Source organism: Ranitomeya variabilis, chromosome 3 (assembly GCF_051348905.1).
Source record: "Ranitomeya variabilis isolate aRanVar5 chromosome 3, aRanVar5.hap1, whole genome shotgun sequence".
In the NCBI taxonomy this organism is placed as follows: Eukaryota; Metazoa; Chordata; class Amphibia; order Anura; family Dendrobatidae; genus Ranitomeya; species Ranitomeya variabilis.
The window spans coordinates 326,232,182-326,251,436 of NC_135234.1; positions in this window are offsets into that span (position 1 = coordinate 326,232,182).

The following is a 19,255-nucleotide window of genomic DNA, read 5'->3' on the forward strand; positions in this document are numbered from 1 at the left end:
AGTCGGCGATTTATGAAAATGACCGATCCATTTCGCTCAACGCTAGTTGAAAGCAATGTTAAAGTTTAAAAACGCATCAAAAACGCTACGTGTGAACATAGCCAAAGTGATGGAGGAACATTTTTGTTTTTGGTTAATTATTTAGCCTTATATATAATTCCCCTGGAAAGGATGTTCATTAACATATTTCCCAGGAAAATCCATTTTGGTTTAGTCTTTGTATGTTTTTGGCTGCGCCTGTAAAAATGGGGTAAGACTCTGACAACACTGATCAAAGCTGTGACCTGGAGTCAGACATGCTTCCAGGGACGATCCACATGATGTCCCTGTGTCATTTGAGCCAGGGCCGGCGTCAGCACCCGGCGCACCTGGGCAAGTGCCGGGGCCCTGGCCCCCAGCCTCTACAGCAGAAGCTCCACTGATAATCATAATCAGTGAAGCTTCCAATGTAGAGACTGTTTGAGGACCTGTAGTGACATCACGATCATGTGACCTGCCATGTGACCGTGATGTCACCACAGGCCATGTATTCATAGGCCAGTGCACCGTCCTCCTGTCCTCCTGCACGGAGCTTCTGAGGGGAGGGAGAGCTAAGACCCAGGCCGGCACCTACATACCTGAGCTGTGATGTGAGGTACCATAAGTCGTGCAGAACCCTTTGTGTGTGCTGCTCCTGTGATGATGGCTCCTGTCAGCTCCTCCAGCTCTTGTCGGCAGTCCCAGCAGAGGAGAGGGCAGGGAGGTGTCTGCTGGGATAGTGCTGCTGGGAGCAGGAGGAGCTGCAGCTGATACTGTGTGGAACATCTCATTCCCTACAGCATAAAGCAGTGTATGTGAGGTGTGTGTAATTGATGTGTGTATAGTGTGTGGTATGTGTAGTGTGTGCTGTCTATGAGCTATGTGTATGTGTTTATATGAATCACATGTATCAAATGAGCATTTGTTGTGCAGCATGTGTGTGCCATGTATGTATGTGTGTGTGCCATGTATGTATGTGTGTGTGCCATGTATGTATGTGTCGTGTGTGCCATGTATGTATGTGTGTGTGCCATGTATGTATGTGTCGTGTGTGCCATGTATGTATGTGTGTGTGCCATGTATGTATGTGTCGTGTGTGCCATGTATGTATGTGTCATGTGTGCCATGTATGTATGTGTCGTGTGTGCCATGTATGTATGTGTCGTGTGTGCCATGTATGTATGTATGTGTCGTGTGTGCCATGTATGTATGTATGTGTCGTGTGTGCCATGTATGTATGTGCCATGTACATGTGTGTTCCATATACGTATGTTCCATGTACTGTATGTACGTGTGTGCCATGTACATGTACTGTATGTATGTGTGTACCATGTACGTGTGTGTGCCATGTACATGTACTGTATGTATGTACCATGTATATGTGTGTACCATGTATATGTGTGTACCATGTACGTGTGTGCGATATGTACATGTACTGTATGTATGTGTGTGTGCCATGTACATGTACTGTATGTGTGTACCATGTATATGTGTGTACCATGTATATGTGTGTACCATGTACGTGTGTGCGATATGTACATGTACTGTATGTATGTGTGTGCGCCGTGTATATGTACTGTATGTATGTGTGTGCCATGTACGTGTGTGTGTCATGTACGTGTGTGCCATGTGCATGTACTGTATGTATACATTTTTACACATGTCACTTATTGGGGTCAGTCATCAGCACCACAAATTAAATTGACAGTAAATTCAACGAATACTGATGTGTTGTGATTAGCAATATAGGAGAACCCAGAGTCAAAACTAGCCAAAGAATTCACAAAAGATTATATTTATTAAATAAATTCATTGCAATAATAACATGAACAGTAGCAAAATAGTTAAAAAGAGCATATAGTAACTGCATCCATAAGTACATCCAATCGCCCAAGTGACTATGACAGGACCAGAGTGAATATGATACACAATTTAACAGCCATAAGGGTCAAAGCAAGTGCTGCCCACACATGAGTATAATTACCACAGGTGTATGGTGTGTTGTGATGCTGCAGCCTGCAACCCATTTTGCCCTTTTACAAATGTTCTACGTTAATACTTTCTAATGTTTACTTTAAGGCTGTGTGCACACATTCAGGATTTTTTGCTGTTTTTTCCACATTTTTTCTGCAAAAAAACGCATACATTAAGCATCCTATTATTAGAATGCAATCTGCAATTTTTGTGCACAGGATGCGTTTTTTTTCCGTGGCGGAATCGCATTCTGGAAAAAAACGCAGCATGTTCATTCTTTGTGCGGAATCGCAGGGATTCCGCACACATAGGAAAGCATTGATCCGCTTACTTTCCGCATGTGGCTATGCCCACCATGCGGGAAGTAAGCGGATCATTTGCGGTTGGTACCCAGGGTGGAGGAGAGGAGACTTTCCTCCAGGCCCTGGGAACCATATAATTGTTAGAAAAAAAAGAATTAAAATAAAAAATCATGATATTCTCACCTTCCGGCGTCCCCGACAGCCTTCCCCGCTCCTCGCGATGCTTCCATTCCCAATAATGCATTGCAAAAATGACCTGTGATGACGTCGGTCTCGTGAGACTGCTACTTCATCTGGGGTCATTGTCGCAATGCATTATTGGGACCGGAGCGAGGAGCAGGAAGGCTGTCAGGGATAGGCAGCATAGGCAGCATCAATAGTAAAAAGTTGGTCACACTTGTCAAACAATGTTTGACAAGTGTGACCAACCTGTCAATCAGTTTACCAAGCGATGCTACAGATCGCTTGGAAAACGGTAGCATTCCGCAAGCTAATTACGCTTGTAAAACGCTAGTGTTTAGCGGAAAAACGCATGTCAATTCCGCATGCGATATACCCGCAGCAGGAGTTGCGGAATTGCCGTGGAAATTTCCGCAGCAATTCTGCAACATGTGCACATAGCCTAAAAAGTTTTCCACAAAAATTGGCATATAAGGGGTTGACTTATATAAAGCCCCTCTGCTGTATGGTATTGTAGAATTTACAATAGCTATCACTCATGTAAGAAGTGCATTTTGGCATTGGACTATACCTATATTTCTCTGCTGTATCTGAGATTCATGAATTGTGGTATGTGTTAAAGGGGGGGCCCAGTGAGACTCTTTCGCCCGGGGCCCTCAAAAACCTGGAGCCGGCCCTGATTTGAGCACTGTTTCCTTCATTGTCAGACAGTTTCAGACCTTAAAAGGACCCCCAGGGGGGATCACGATAAAAATGCTCGGGTTTCCCATAGACTTACATTGGACTCGTTGTTCTGGCTGAGTACCCGAGTATTACAAATTACTCGACCTGAGCAATAAGCACCCAAGCATTTTAGTGCTCTCTCATTACTAGTAATTAGTGATGAGCGAGTATACTCGTTGCTCGGGTTTTCCCAAGTATTTGTGAGTGCTCGGAGATTTAGTTTTCGTCACCGCAGCTGCATGATTTATGGCTGCTAGCCAGGCTGAATACATGTGAGGAATGTCTGTTTGTTAGGGAATTCCCACATGTATTCAGGCTGTCCAGCAGCCATAAATCATGCAGCTGAGGCTGACGAAAAAGAAATCTCCGAGCAATAACAAATACTCGGAAATCACCCGAGACACGATCAACAATGCAATTTGCTCATCACTACTAGTAATGAGTGCAGAGTAGGAAGGCTTCTAAAATAAAAACTAACAGGTCTGTGAGAACCAGAATTCTTGCTGGTTGGTAGGTGATCAAATACTTATTTCATGAAATAAAATGCAATTTAATTATTTAAAAATCATACAATGTGAATTTCTGGTTTTTATTTTGAGATTCCCTCTCTCACAGTTGAAGTGTACCTACGATAGAACTACAGACCTTTCCATTCTTTATAGGTGGGAAAACTTGCAAAATCGGCATTGTATCAAATACTTATTTTCCCCACTGTATATGTCCTTACACAAGATAGAACAAGAGTCTATACAGGAATAACAGGGGAAAGTGTTGCCCCCTATGGCTAATAATTAGTAGTGCAGGCAAAAAGTGTTAATGTCAATGCAGTGCACTGTCATATATATAGTTACTAGTAGAATACCCACAGCTTCGCTCGTGGAAAATATGTTAGGGTATGTGCACACATTGAAAAAACTCAGAAAAAATACATACAATGAGATACGTCCTTCCCAAAACCCTGCCTGATGACAAATACACACTTAGCAGGATGCAGCAGGCCTCCACTGATAAAGGCTAGGAGCGGCACAAGTGCAAACTACTTGATAAGAACAACCACCCCCACACTCCAAACATTGCAGGGGTTGACTGCCTAGTAGAAAAAATGCACATTGATATAACTCACATAGGATGCCAGTCACACTAATAAGTGTGGTGCACAGTGTCTGGTATGCAACCTATTAATGACGCCCCTTATATTAACAGGCAGGCTGCCCAGCACTATAATATGCAGCACACAGTGACAGACGCCCCAGAAAAACCTAACCAACATAAAGAGGCCTGGCCACATCCTGCAAAAAAGGATATGATATAGTGCAAAAAAATGTATGCATATGATAAACACATACACTATATGAGGTATTGGTTTAATATTTTGGCCAAAATAAAGTAAGCCCGCAACCCAACGTCAAGGGTCCTCATTATATTGCGGGTCCTACCACTTATATCAAAAAACAGCTAACATAGATAAAACTCAGAAAAAATACATACAGCAAGATATGGCCTTCCCAAAACCCTGTCTGATGACAAATGCACACTTAGCAGGATGCAGCAGGCCTCCACTGATAAAGGCTAGGAGCGGCACATGTGCAAACTACATCCTGCAAAAAAGGATATGATATAGTGCAAAAAAACGTATGTATATGATAAACACATACACTGTATGAGGTATTGGTTTAATATTTTGGCCAAAATAAAGTAAGCCCGCAACCCAAAGTCAAGGGTCCTCATTGCAGGGGATGGCTGCCTAGTAGAAAAATGCAACCCAACGTCAAGGGTCCTCTTTATGTTGGTTAGGTTTTTCTGGGGCGTCTGTCACTGTGTGCTTCATATTATAGTGCTGGGAAGCCTGCCTGTTAATACAAGGGGCGTCATTAATAGGTTGCATACCAGACACTGTGCACCACACTTATCAATGTGACTGGCGTCCTATGTGAGTTATATCAATGTGCATTTTTTCTACTAGGCAGCCAACCCCTGCAATGTTTGGAGGGTGTGGGTGGTTGTTTTTATCAAGTAGTTTGCACCTGTGTCGCTCCTAGCCTTTATCAGTGGAGGCCTGCTGCATCCTGCTAAGTGTGCATTTGTCATCAGACAGGGTTTTGGGAAGGCCGTATCTCATTGTATGTATTTTTTATGTGCACACATTGCAGATTTGCCTGCAGATTTTTCTGCACTAAATCCGCAGCTCTTGGCAGAAAATGCAGGTGCATTTTTGATGCGTTTTTGCGGGGTTTTGATACGTTTTTTTGCACGGTTTTTGATGCGGTTTTTGACATACTTTTGAATGCATTTTTGAAAGCTAAATAAAGATGTATTATTGAACAAAAAAAAGATTTGTAATGTCATGTCTTGTCCAACCTCCTCTTTTACATTTGTCCAACCCACACTCCATTACACACAGACAGACAGACAGACAGACAGATAGACAGATAGATAGATAGATAGATAGATAGATAGATAGATAGATAGATAGAAGAAATGAGATGGATAGATATATCTATGGATAGATGTAGATAGATATATGGATAGTTAGGCTACTTTCACACATCAGGTTTTTGCCGTCAGGCATAATCCGGCGAGTTTTGAAAAAAACGGATCTGTTTTTTTTTCGCCAGATCCGTTTTTTTCTCATAGAATTGTATTAGCGCCGGATTGCGCCTGATGGCCACACATTTCATCCGTTTTTTGCCAGATTCGTAAAAAAAACTTTCCTGCGGACGGAGAAAACGTACAGAGGAAAGTACAGCTTTTTTACATCTGCGGTTTTACACACACACACACACACACACAAAGACCCCTGACAGCCTGCACAGACCCCCGAGAGCCCCGCACAGACCCCCGGCAGCCCGCACAGACCCCCGAGATCCCCGCACAGACCCCCGAGATCCCCGCACAGACCCCCGGAAGCCCCGCACAGACCCCCAGCAGCCTGCACAGACCCCCCGAGAGCCCCACACAGATCCCTGGAAGCCCGCACAGACCCCAACAGCCCCGCACAGACCCCCAGCAGCCCGCACAGACCCCCAAGAGCCCCGCACAGACCCCCGACAGCCCCGCACAGACCCTGCCGATGCACTCAGACACGTACAGTCTCCGCCCACACACTTCCCTCCTCCTGATCTGCAGCGCTTCACTCGCAGCTAAACCGCAGATCTTTTTTATATCTGCGGTTTTGCTGCGGATGTGCCTGACTCAATGCAAGTCTATGTGTGCAGAAATGCTGCAGATCCGCACAAAGAATTGACATGCTGCAGAAAAAACAATGCTGCGTTTCCGCACGTTTTTTTCCGCAGCATGTGCACAGTGATTTGGTTTTCCATAGGATTACATTGTACTGTAATCCGCATGGGAAACTGCTGCAGCTCCGCAGCGTCAAAAATGCTGCGGATCCACGGTAAAAAGCACAACGTGTGAACATGGCCTTAAGTTGCTGCTTATGGTAGCTAAAGTAAAATTTTCAGTGTCACCCTGAAGTTGACATTTTCAGAGTGCTACAGTAAAAAAAAAAGTTCCACTTTAAATTTTTATTATTTTTGCATTTTACTAATTTGTTGTAACATTGATGTAAACAAAAAACTTTTTTTAACCTCTTAACCCCTGGAGCTTTTTTTGTTTTTTCATTTTCATTTTTCGCACCCTTTTTTTCTAGAGCCATAACTTTTTTATTTTTTCCGTCAATATGGCCATGTGAGGGCTTGATTTTTGCAGGACGAGCTGTACTTTTGAATGACACAATTGGTTTTACCATGTCATCTACTCGAAAACGGGAAAAAAGTTCCAAGTGCGGTGAAATTGCAAAAAAAGTGTAATCCCACACTTGTTTTTTGATTGTTTTTTTTGCTTGGGTCACTAAATGCTAAAACTGACCTGTCATTATGATTCTCCAGGTCATTATGAGTTCATAGACACCAAACATGCCTAGGCGTCTTTTTTATCTAAGTGGTGAAAAAAAATTCCAAATTTCGCTAAAAAAAAATGCGCAATTTTCCGTTACCCATAGCGTCTCCATTTTTAATGATCTCGGGTTGGGTGAAGGCTTATTTTTTTGTGTAATTCTGGCGTTTTGATTTTTTCTCACTCTGCTGTTTAGCGATCAGGTTAATCCTTTTTTAGTTGATAGATCGGGCAATTCTGAAAGCGGCGATACCAAATATGTGTATGTTTGATTTTTTTATTGTTTTATTTTCATTGGGGCAAAAGGGGGGTGATGCATAGATCACCTCTATGTAGAAGAATTACAGCATTGCTATGAGCGCCGACCACAGGGTGGCGCTCATTGCAATTCGTCATCAACAACCATAGAAGTCTTCAGGAGACCTCTGGTTGTGATGGCAACGCACCGATGACCCCTGATCACGTAACGGGGGTCAGCGGTGCCCGTAATTCTGGGCCGGTGGCTGGAAGCGCTTGTTAAATGCCACTGTCAGTGTTTGACAGTGTCATTTAACTAGTTAATAGGCACGAGCGGATCGCTATTCCGCTAGCGCCAAATGCGGGCACGTCAGCTGTTGAAAACAGCTGACATGTCACGGCTTTGAGGTGGGCTCACCGCTGGAGCCCATTTCAAAGCGGGGGGATACTGCCAGCTGACGTACTATTCCGTCAGCTGGCACAAAGGGGTTAATTTAAATAAACATTTTTATTGATTTTACATATTCAATACATATTATGTAGTATAAACTATTACAACAGTTTTTTTTACTATTTTTTATCAAAAATGAAAATGTATGCACCTTGAATTGGGTTGTAGTGAAATGCTTCCAAACTCTGTTGTCTCAGCAGTAGTGTTGAGCATTCCGATACTGCAAGTATCGGGTATCGGCCGATATTTGCTGTATCGGAATTTCCGATACCGAGATCCGATACTTTTGTGGTATCGGGTATCGGGTATCGCAACAACATTAATGTAATAATGTGTAAAAGAGAGAATTAAAATAAAAAATATTGCTATACTCACCTCTCCGACGCAGCCTGGACCTCAGCGAGGGAACCGGCAGCGTTGTTTGTTTAAATTTCGCGCTTTTACTTGGTTACGTGAAGTCCCGGCTTGTGATTGGTCAGGGCGGCCATGTTGCCGGGACGCGGACCAATCACAGCAAGCCGTGACGAAATTACGTCACGGCTTGCTGTGATTGGTCCGCGTCCCGGCAACATGGCCGCCATTAACCAATCACAAGCCGTGACGTCACGGGAGGCTGGACATGCGCGTATTTTAAAAAGCGCGCGTGTCCAGCCTCCAGTGACATCCCGGCTTATGATTGGTCACGGCGCCATGTTGCCGGGACGCGGACCAATCACAGCAAGCCGTGACGAAATTACGTCACGGCTTGCTGTGATTGGTCCGCGTCCCGGCAACATGGCCGCCATTAACCAATCACAAGCCGTGACGTCACGGGAGGCTGGACATGCGCGTATTTTAAAATGCGCGCGTGTCCAGCCTCCCGGCTTGTGATTGGTTGATCGCGAAGCAACCAATCACAAGCCGGGACGTCACGGGAGGTTGGACACGCGCGCATTTTAAAATGCGCGCGTGTCCAGCCTCCCGGCTTGTGATTGGTTGATCGCGACGCAACCAATCACAAGCCGGGACGTCACGGGAGGTTGGACAAGCGCGCATTTTAAAATGCGCGCGTGTCCAGCCTCCCGGCTTGTGATTGGTTGAACGCGACGCAACCAATCACAAGCCGGGACGTCACGGGAGGCTGGACAAGCGCACATTTTAAAATGCGCGCGTGTCCAGCCTCCCGTGACGTCACGGCTTGTGATTGGTTGCGTCGCCCATGTGACTGCGACGCAACCAATCACAAAGCCGGGACGTAATTTTAAAATCCTTAAGGACCTGAAATTACGTCACGGCTTGCTGTGATTGGTTGCGTCGCCCATGTGACTGCGACGCAACCAATCACAAAGCCGGGACTTCACGTAAGGAAAGAAAAGCGCGAATTTTAAACAAAGAACGCTGCCGCTTCCCTCGGTAAGGTGCAGGCTGCGTCGGAGAGGTGAGTATAGCAATATTTTTTATTTTAATTCTCTCTTTTACACATTTTTACATTAATGTTGTTTCGATACCGATACCCGATACCACAAAAGTATCGGATCTCGGTATCGGAATTCCGATACAGCAAATATCGGCCGATACCCGATACTTGCGGTATCGGAATGCTCAACACTAATTATGACCCTTTAGTTTTCACCTGACACTGATAAGAGATGTAATAGGATGAATAGTAAATACAGAGGAGCCCTCACATCAGGGGCGGACACAGACAGCTTGGGGCCCCTGTGCAGGAAATATGCCTGGGTCCCCCTCCTTTTAAGGTGACACATATATATATAGCCACACACACATACATGTATATATTACATAGTCTCCTTTATTATGTATATTGCCGTCCCTTATTATACAGTAACCTCTCTTGCTATGTACATATTGGATTTTATAGAGTCCTGTTTTGTATTACATACTGTCCTGTCTTGTTAGCTGTATAATGCAATGATGGCTGATGGAGCATGGGGAAGCTTCCTTTCTAAAGGAGGAGCTGATGGACTGGTAGTCTGGTCACCGGCTGCTCCATCAGCAGTCATTTTATATCTAACAAGAAAGGGGACTATGTAATAAAAGAAGGTGCTGTGAATAACAAAAATAACAAGAATACACTATGTAAGAGACAGCACTGTACATAACAGCAGAGGAAGCTATATAATAAGGGAGAGCATTATACATATCTAGAGAGGATGGTACGTAATATATAATAAGTGAGTACACTATACACTAAGGGACTGTGTCAGGACTCTAAACATTTTTATTACCTTTTGTGCATTACTGCTCTTTTCCAAGATGGCGTCTTTGGTCTCATGTGCACTTTGTCTTCCTGCTATAAAACTCCACCCCAGCCTTCAGTCTGTGCTAGAGTATTCTGCCTTGCATCCAGCTCTTGACCTCTGATTATACCTGCTCCTGTGAACCTGTGTGGTGATCCTGCTACTGTGCTCTGAGTTCCTGCTGCATACACCAGTTTCCAGTAATCCTCCTTCATCTGCTGCTCGTGTTTACTTCCATCTGCATTTGCTGGACATGTAAGCTGTTGCTGCTCTGCAAAAACCTGAGACTATTAACCAGGCCTCCCTGGTTGAGCTAAGATATGATTTGAACTGCCTTATAAGCTTATCTATCTGTGTTTGGACTAAGACAAGGATTTATTCGTGTCTAGTATCCTCAAGAATAACTGTGCTTCATAGACTTTCTGCTTGATTGCATTTTCCTCTGAAGTTTCCTATAGACTACTAAGCTGCGTTTAATATTTACACCAAGTGTTGTGGGCTTGAGTTTCTCTCTGCACCTGTTTGAATCACCGTCTGATAATATAGACTTTACCACTTATAAAACTGTGTCCTGTAGTTGTCTTGTTCCACGCAAAGAGTCTCCTGAGTTATCACCTATAATTATTACAGGATACTCTAGCCATAAAAAAAAGGAGACTGCTGGAACAATGACTGCAGAAAGCACATTAGAGCAGGTGTTTTCCATAATTAGATCACTGGAGAAAGATGTGGAAGGTCTGCAAAAGAAGTTTGGAAGCTTTGAACACAATCAACAGGTGTTTGGACAAACTTTGCAGGACTTAAGCACCCACATGGCAGCCCAGGAAAACAAACTTGCTGGCATAGAGTCCCAGTATGGACGGGCTTTTCAGGACATAAGCACGCAAATAGCTGCACAAGTGACTTTACCCTCTGGGCAACCGCCACCAGCTAGCCTAAGTTGCCCCCATTCAGATGTAATGGTGATCGCGACAAATTTCGTGGCTTTGTGAATCAATGTATGCTATATTTTGATGTGCATGCTGACCGTTTTCCTACTGATAGATCCAAAGTATTGTGTGTTATAATGCTACTGACCTCACGAGCGCTCGCCTGGGTGAATCTGATGATTGAGTCTCGTGACCCATGGTTAAATAACTTGGATGATTTCTTGGCCGCTATGGCATTAATGTTTGATGACCCTAATCGCCGTACAACCGCTGAATCTGCTTTGTTGTCTTTACGCCAGGCTAAACGTTCTGTAATTGAGTATGCCACTGAATTCAGGAGATTAGCGGTAGATACCAATTGGGACAGTAATGCACAATTGCCTATTTTTAAAAGGGGTCTGTGTAGTATTGTAAAAGATGAACTAGCTCGCTCTGAGTCACCACAAGAGCTAGAGACATTTACACAGCATTGTGTGCGCATAGACATTCGCCTTACTGAGCGTAGGCAGGAGAAATTTGCTGCATATAACCGTATTTCTAACTTCCCTTCCTTCCAAAGAGCCTGCAGGTAAAACCTCTCAGGAGGTGGAGGAGGTGCCCATGCAAATTGATTCCGTTCAGAGGTGCAAGATTAATGAGCCCCGGGAGCATCGCCTTCGTGAAAGTCTATGTTTCTATTGCAGTCAGTCTGACCACTTTTTAATCAACTGTCCCAAGTGTCCCAAGCGGCCTAACAAGGTGCTTGCAGCGGTAGGAGAATATAACAACTGCGATGATGAATCTGACATCTCTGAATGTAACCTGCCTTTAAACACTGTATTCCATTCACTTTCTATGACTTCACCCTCCAAGGAGCTGAAGGAGAAGAACTCTCACTGTTCTCTCCCAATTAAGATCCTGTGTTCAGGACAGTGGATTTCCAGTGCAGCTATGATTGACTCTGGTGCAGGTTGCAATTTCATGGATATCGCATATGCCAAGGAACATGGTATTGAAATTCATCAAGGAGCCTCTCCAATTATCATGGAAACAGTGGATTGGTCACCTTTAATCTCTGGGCCTGTGGATCGGAGACCGTACCCCTTGAAATTTTATTGGAGCCTTATCATCAGGAGCAACTTTCTTTCTTGCTAATTTCTTCTCCTCATTTACCTGTGATTTTAGGCATTCCTTGGTTGCGTTCTCAGAACCCAATTATCAACTGGGAGACCAAGGAGATTATCTTTCCAACAAGGAGCAACTCAGCGTTAACAGAAGCTGTCCCTGAGTCCACGGTTATGGAACCACATGTACAGGTATTTACTTTACCTTCAGCATATAAAGAGTTCTCTGACATCTGTGACAAGAAGAATGCAGATCAGCTTCCTCCACACAGGCATTATGACTGTCTCATTGAGCTGCTTCCTGGGGCAGCTATTTCTTTTTAGTAACGTATTCCCTTTGGCGGCACCTGAGCTTCAAGCCTTAAAGGAGTATATTGATGAAAATCTGGCCAAAGGCTTCATACGTCCTTCTTCCTCACCAGCAGGGGCACCTATATTCTTTGTAAAAAAGAAGGATGGGACTCTGAGACCCTGTGTTGACTATCGGGAACTTAATAAGGTAACCATACAAAACCGTTACCCTTTGCCTCTGATTCCCGAATTACTGGAAAGAGTCTGCCATCTAAGGTGTTCTCTAAACTGGATCTTCATTGGGCTTATAATTTGGTGCGTATTCATCCAGGGGATGAGTGGAAGACAGCATTCAGATGCCGGTATGGGCACTTTGAATATCTTGTGATGCCTTTCGGGCTTTGTATTGCCCCTGCAACGTTTCAACACCTTGCTAATGACATTTTCAGAGATTTGTTGGACCAGTTTGTGGTGATCTATTTGGACGATATACTAATCTTTTCTGACTCTCTACAGGAACATGAAGAACATGTCAAATCTGTTTTAAGACGTCTGAAAGAGAACCATCTGTATATTAAGCTGGAGAAATGCGAGTTCCATCGTTCTGAGATACAATTCTTAGGTTATATCATCTCTCCCCAGGGGCTGAACATGGAATCTGGTAAGATTCAGGCTATAGTTGACTGGCCGGTACCCAAGAATGTTAAGGAGGTCCAACGTTTTATTGGTTTTGCAAATTTTTAAAGACGCTTCATTCGAAATTTTTCTGATATTGTCCGTCCCATTACTTCCTTGACAAAGAAGGAAAAGCCCTTTAAGTGGTCATCACAGGCTCAAGAAGCTTTTGATTGGCTTAAGATCTGTTTCACCTCAGCACCACTGTCAATACACCCAGATCCAACACTTTCTTTCATTGTGGAGGTGGACGCTTCTGATAATGCTTTGGGGGCTATTCTCTCCCAAAGAACTGGAGAGAAGGGTCTGCTACATCCTTGTGCTTTCTTTTCCCGTAGACTAACCTCAGCAGAGAAGAATTACGACATGGGAGACAAGGAATTGCTGGCTATTATTGCGGCTTTCAAAGAATGGAGGCATCATCTGCAAGGAGCTGCACAACAGATCATAGTGCTAACTGACCATCGCAATTTAGAGTTCCTTAGATCCGCTAGATGTCTTTCTCCTCGTCAGGCTCATTGGAACTTATTTTTAAATCAATTTAACTTTGTTATCTCGTACCGTCCAGGTTCTCGTAATGGGAAGGCTGATGCTTTATCCCGAATCCATGCTGCGGATTCCATACCTGGAGCCCCGTCCAAGACCATTCTATCTGATGCCAATTTCATCGGAGTTATCCATGATCAGGACTTGTGGAAGGGAGTGCAGGGAGGCTTATGACGGTGATGTATTTCTGGCCAACCCACCTGTGGATATTAATTTTGTCTTTAAGGGTGGCATGTGGTTCAGAGATCGACGTATCTACGTCCCTGAGGTCGTCCGTCTGCAGATCCTCAAGTTGGTACATGACTCCAAGTTGGCTGGTCACAGGGGGGGTACAGAAGACACAAGAGTTCCTGAGCCGATTCTTCTGGTGGCCAACTTACCTGAAGGATACCAAGGACTATGTTCTCTCTTGTGAGGTATGTGCTCATTACAAGACTCCTTATGTGGCACCTACGGGTCTTCTACAACCATTACCTGTTCCGTCCCACCCTTGGGGGTCTATATCAATGGACTTTATTGTGCAGCTGCCTACATCAGGGGCATGAATACAATCATGGTGGTAGTTGATCACCTGACTAAAGCTGCTCATTTTGTTCCGTGCACCGGCCTCCCCTCGGCTAAAGATACAGTGAACTTGGTTATACAGAATGTCTTTCGGTTGCATGGGGTCCCGGATGAGATCATCTCTGACTGTGGAGTACAGTTCACTTCAAGATTCTGGAAGGGTTTTTGCTCTGCACTCAATATTAATGTCTGTCTCTCTTCCGCTTACCATCCCCAGACAAATGGTCAGACTAAGCGGACCAACCAGACGCTGGTACAATATCTAAGATGCTATGTCAGCCATCTCCAGGATGATTGGTTGGAGTTGCTGCCGTTAGCCGAATTTTCATATAACAATTCTCAGAGCGCGCCTCCACTAAATTTACACCTTTCTTTGCCAATCTGGGTTATCATCCGTGTATCTTACCTAGATCTCTAATTAATTCTCCGGTTCCGGCAGTGGAGGAAAGGCTGACTGCGATGAGGCAAAATCTGGAGGTTCTGAAGGAATCCCTGACCACAGCTCAAGAACGTTATAAGAGATCGGCTGATAGATTCCGTAAACCTGCACCCATGTTCAAGGTAGGAGATTCCGTGTGGTTAGCAACTAAGAATCTGAAGTTAAACGTTCCTTCACAAAAACGTGGACAGAAATTCATTGGCCCTTTCAAGATCAATGGTATTGTGAGCTCTGTGGCCTGCCGGCTGAAGCTGCCTAGGACTATGAAGGTACACCCAGTTTTTCATGTATCTTTACTAAAGCCTGTATCTCTTAATACCTTCCAAAGACGTGTTGTGCCACCTCCGCAGCCTGTGGTGGTTGATGGGCTAGAACAATTTGTGGTGGAGGAAATTATTGATTCCAGGATTCGCAGGAATCGGCTCCAAAATCTGATAAGATGGCAGGGATATCCCCCTGAGGAAGACTCTTGGAAACCTGTGGAAAACATCAATGCCCAACAGAAGATTTCTCGTTTTCATCAGAGATTCCCTGAGAAACCAGGTCCAGGATAGTCCTGAGGCCGCTTCTAAGGAGAGAGTAATGTCAGGACTCTGAACATTTTTATTACCTTTTGTGCATTACTGCCCTTTTCCAAGATGGCATCTTTGGTCTCATGTGCACTGTGTCTTCCTGCTATAAAACTCCACCCCAGCCTTCAGTCTGTGCTAGAGTATTCTGCCTTGCATCCAGCTCCTGACCTCTGATTACTTCCTGGCTATATACCTGCTCCTGTGAACCTGTGTGGTGATCCTGCTACTCTGCTCTGAGTAGGGTTGAGCGAAACGGGTCGTTCATTTTCATAAGTCGCCGACTTTTGGCAAAGTCGGCGTCTCATGAAACCCGACCCGATCCCTGTGCGGGGTCGGCCATGCGGTACGCGATCATGGCGCGAAAGTCGCGTTTCGTATGACGCGATTAGCGCCATTTTTTCAGCCAATGAATGAGCGTGGGCAGAGTGATGACATAGGTGTTAGGGGAGTGAACGCCTATCGTCATGTTATCACTTGTGCGCAGTAGGGATTTGGAATGTGCAATATGAAATTTTCTGTGCTGGGACGGGAGGAGGAGGAGGAGGAGGAGGAGGAGGAGGAAAAAATTCCTTCATTGGGTTTCGTGTTTCGGCCGAAACCCGACTTTTAACGGTGGTCGGCCGATTTCACTCGACTCGACTTTTAAGACAGTCGGGTTTCACAAAACCCGACTCGACCCTAAAAAACTAAAGGTCGCTCAACCCTAGCTCTGACTTCCTGCTGCATACACCAGTTTCCAGCAATCCGCTTTCATCTGCTGCTCGTGTTTACTTCCATCTGCATTTGCTGGACATGTAAGCTGTTGCTGCTCTGCAAAAACCTGAGACTATTAACCAGGCCTTCCTGGTTGAGCTAAGATATGATTTGAACTGCCTTATAAGCTTATCTATCCGTGTTTGGACAAAGACAAGGATTTATTTGTGTCTAGTATCCTCAAGAATAACTGTGCTTCATAGACTTTTGGCTTGATTGCATTTTCCTCTGAAGTTTCCTGTAGACTGCTAAGCTGCGTTTAATATTTACACCAAGTGTTGTGGACTTGAGTTTCTCTCTGCACCTGTTTGAATCACCATGTGATAATATAGACTTTACTACTTATAAAACTGTGTCCTGTAGTTGTCTTGTTCCACGCAAAGAGTCTCCTGAGTTATCCCCTATAATTATTACAGACTGTCATATACATAAGTGAGTACACTATATACTAAGGGATGGTGTTAGATATAATAATCGATAATCCCATTATTGCCCTCCCCACCACCCCATCATTGTTCTTTCCACTGCCACCATCATTGCCTTCTCTGCCACCACCCCATCATTAGCCATTCCACCACCTCCATCATTGCCTCCTCCCCACCACCCCATCATTGTTCTTTTCACTGCCATCATCATTGTCTTCTCCCCCCAAACCCCATCATTGCCCATTCCACGACCTCCATCATTGCCTCCACCCCCGCCATCCCCACCATTGCCCTTTCCACCACGACCATCATTGTCTTTTCCCCCACCATTGCCCATTACACCGCCTCCATCATTTTCTCCTCCCCACCACCCCCATTATTGCCCATTCACCACCTACATCATTTCCTCCTCCCCCATAACCCCCATTATTGTCCTTTCCACCACCCCATCATTGCTTTCTCCCCTACCACCCCTATCATTGCCCTCTTCGTCAACCCAATCATTGCCTTCTGCCCCATCACTCCCATCATTGCCCTCTCTGTCAACCCAATCATTGCCTTCTGTTGTGAATTTGGTTTCTGGGCTCCCCCGGTGGTTTCTGGTGGTACTGCACTTGTGTGCTTCATCTCCTCTGTTCACCTGTTTCCATCAGGATGTGGGAGTTTTCTATTTAACCTTGCTCCTCAGTCATTTCTATGCCGGCCAACAATGTTACCAGAAGCCTTTCTGTTGCATGTTCCTGCTCCTAGACTACTATCAGCAAAGTTGGACTTGTAGTCCTAAGTTTGTTTTGCATTTTTGTTCCAGTTCTCTGTGATTGATTATTTCTGAGGCTGGAAGCTCTTGTGAGCTGAAATTGCCACTCTGGTGTCATGAGTTGATATTAGAGTCTTAAAGTAATTTCAGGATGGTGTTTTGAAAGGGTTTTCAGCTGTCTGTGAAGTTCCCTTTTCTGTCTTCCTACTATCTAGTAAGCGGACCTCAATTTGCTAAACCTATCTTCATACTTCGTATGTCAATTTCCTCTGAAATCACCGACAATATATGTGGGGGCTACTGTCTGCCTTTTGGGGAAAATTTCTTTAGAGGTAAGCCAGGTCTGTATTTTCCTCTGCTAGGGTCAGTCAGTTCTCCGGCTGGCGCTGGGCGTCTAGGGATAAAACGTAGGCACGCTACCCGGCCACTGTTAGTTGTGCGGTAGGTTTAGCTCACAGTCAGCTCGAGTTCCCATCTTCCAAGAGCTAGTCCTTTTTGTATGCTTTACTATGTTCTCTTGCCATTGAGAACCATGACAGTTTGGCCGGCCATGGGTTAAAATAATTGGCAGATGAAAGGAGAGAATAGAACTCTGCAGAGAATTTTTTTTTTTTTTCCTGAGTTTGCTCATTAGTTGATTCACTTGCATCTCTGCTTACTGCAGCCTTCGTCTCTCTCTCCTTCTAATCCTTGAATGGTTCTGATTTCACCTGATTAATATGGATCCTCAGAGTTTAGCTACAGGTCTGGATAATCTCGCTGTGAAGGTTCAAAGGTTACAGGATTTTGTTATTCATGCTCCTATATCTGAACCTAGAATTCCTTTACCTGAATTTTTCTCCGGGGATAGATCTCGCTTCCAGAATTTCAAACATAATTGTAAATTATTTTTGTCTCTGAGATCTCGCTCCGCTGGAGATCCTGCACAGCAGGTCAGGATTGTAATTTCCTTGCTCCGGGGCGACCCTCAGGACTGGGCATTTGCTTTGGCACCAGGGGATCCTGCGTTGCTCAATGTGGATGCGTTTTTCCTGGCTTTGGGGTTGCTTTATGAGGAACCTCATTTAGAGATTCAGGCTGAAAAAGCCTTAATGGCCCTGTCTCAAGGGCAAGATGAGGCTGAAATATACTGCCAAAAATTTCGTAAGTGGTCTGTGCTTACTCAGTGGAATGAGTGCGCCCTGGCGGCAAATTTCAGAGAGGGTCTCTCTGATGCCATTAAGGATGTTATGGTGGGGTTCCCTGTGCCTACAGGTCTGAATGAGTCCATGACAATGGCTATTCAGATTGATCGGCGTTTGCGGGAGCGCAAACCTGTGCGCCATTTGGCGGTGTCTACTGAGAAGGCGCCAGAGATTATGCAATATGATAGAATTCTGTCCAGAAGCGAACGACAGAATTTTAGGCGAAAAAATGGGTTGTGCTTTTATTGTGGTGATTCAACTCATGTTATATCAGCATGCTCTAAACGTACTAAGAAGGTTGATAAGTCTGTTTCAATTGGCACTTTACAGTCTAAGTTTATTCTATCTGTGACCCTGATTTGCTCTTTATCGTCTATTACCGCGGACGCCTATGTCGACTCTGGCGCCGCTTTGAGTCTTATGGATTGGTCCTTTGCCAAACGCTGTGGGTTTGATTTAGAGCCTCTGGAAGTTCCTATACCTCTGAAGGGTATTGACTCCACGCCATTGGCTAGTAATAAACCACAATACTGGACACAAGTAAATATAGTAATCATAATACCCTTGACCCTAGACCTCAAAGGGGAATGGGTCGCACTCCATTAAACGAGTATAACATACCAATCCTTTTACAGGATCAAGAAGTGCCACAGAAACAATTTAAATACAATAAAACAATTTCTTTATTAGAATCTACCACAAATTGACATATAACAAACATATAGTAAAATTGGTGCCTCAAACCAAAACACCAGGAGGTTGGTGGGCAAAGTGGAATATACTTTTTAATTTCTTAAGCAATCATTACATTTACAAGGACATAGGTATTGAAGGTCAGACTCTTGGTGAATCACCATATTAAATGCAGGGAAAGGAAACTAAACAAGCCAAAATTCGGCCACCAATTTGCAGTAAATGCTGAGATTAAAATTATCTCTCATTAAACAGACACCCTTATTCCCTCTGAGCATCAAATGTAAAAATACACAGTCAGACCA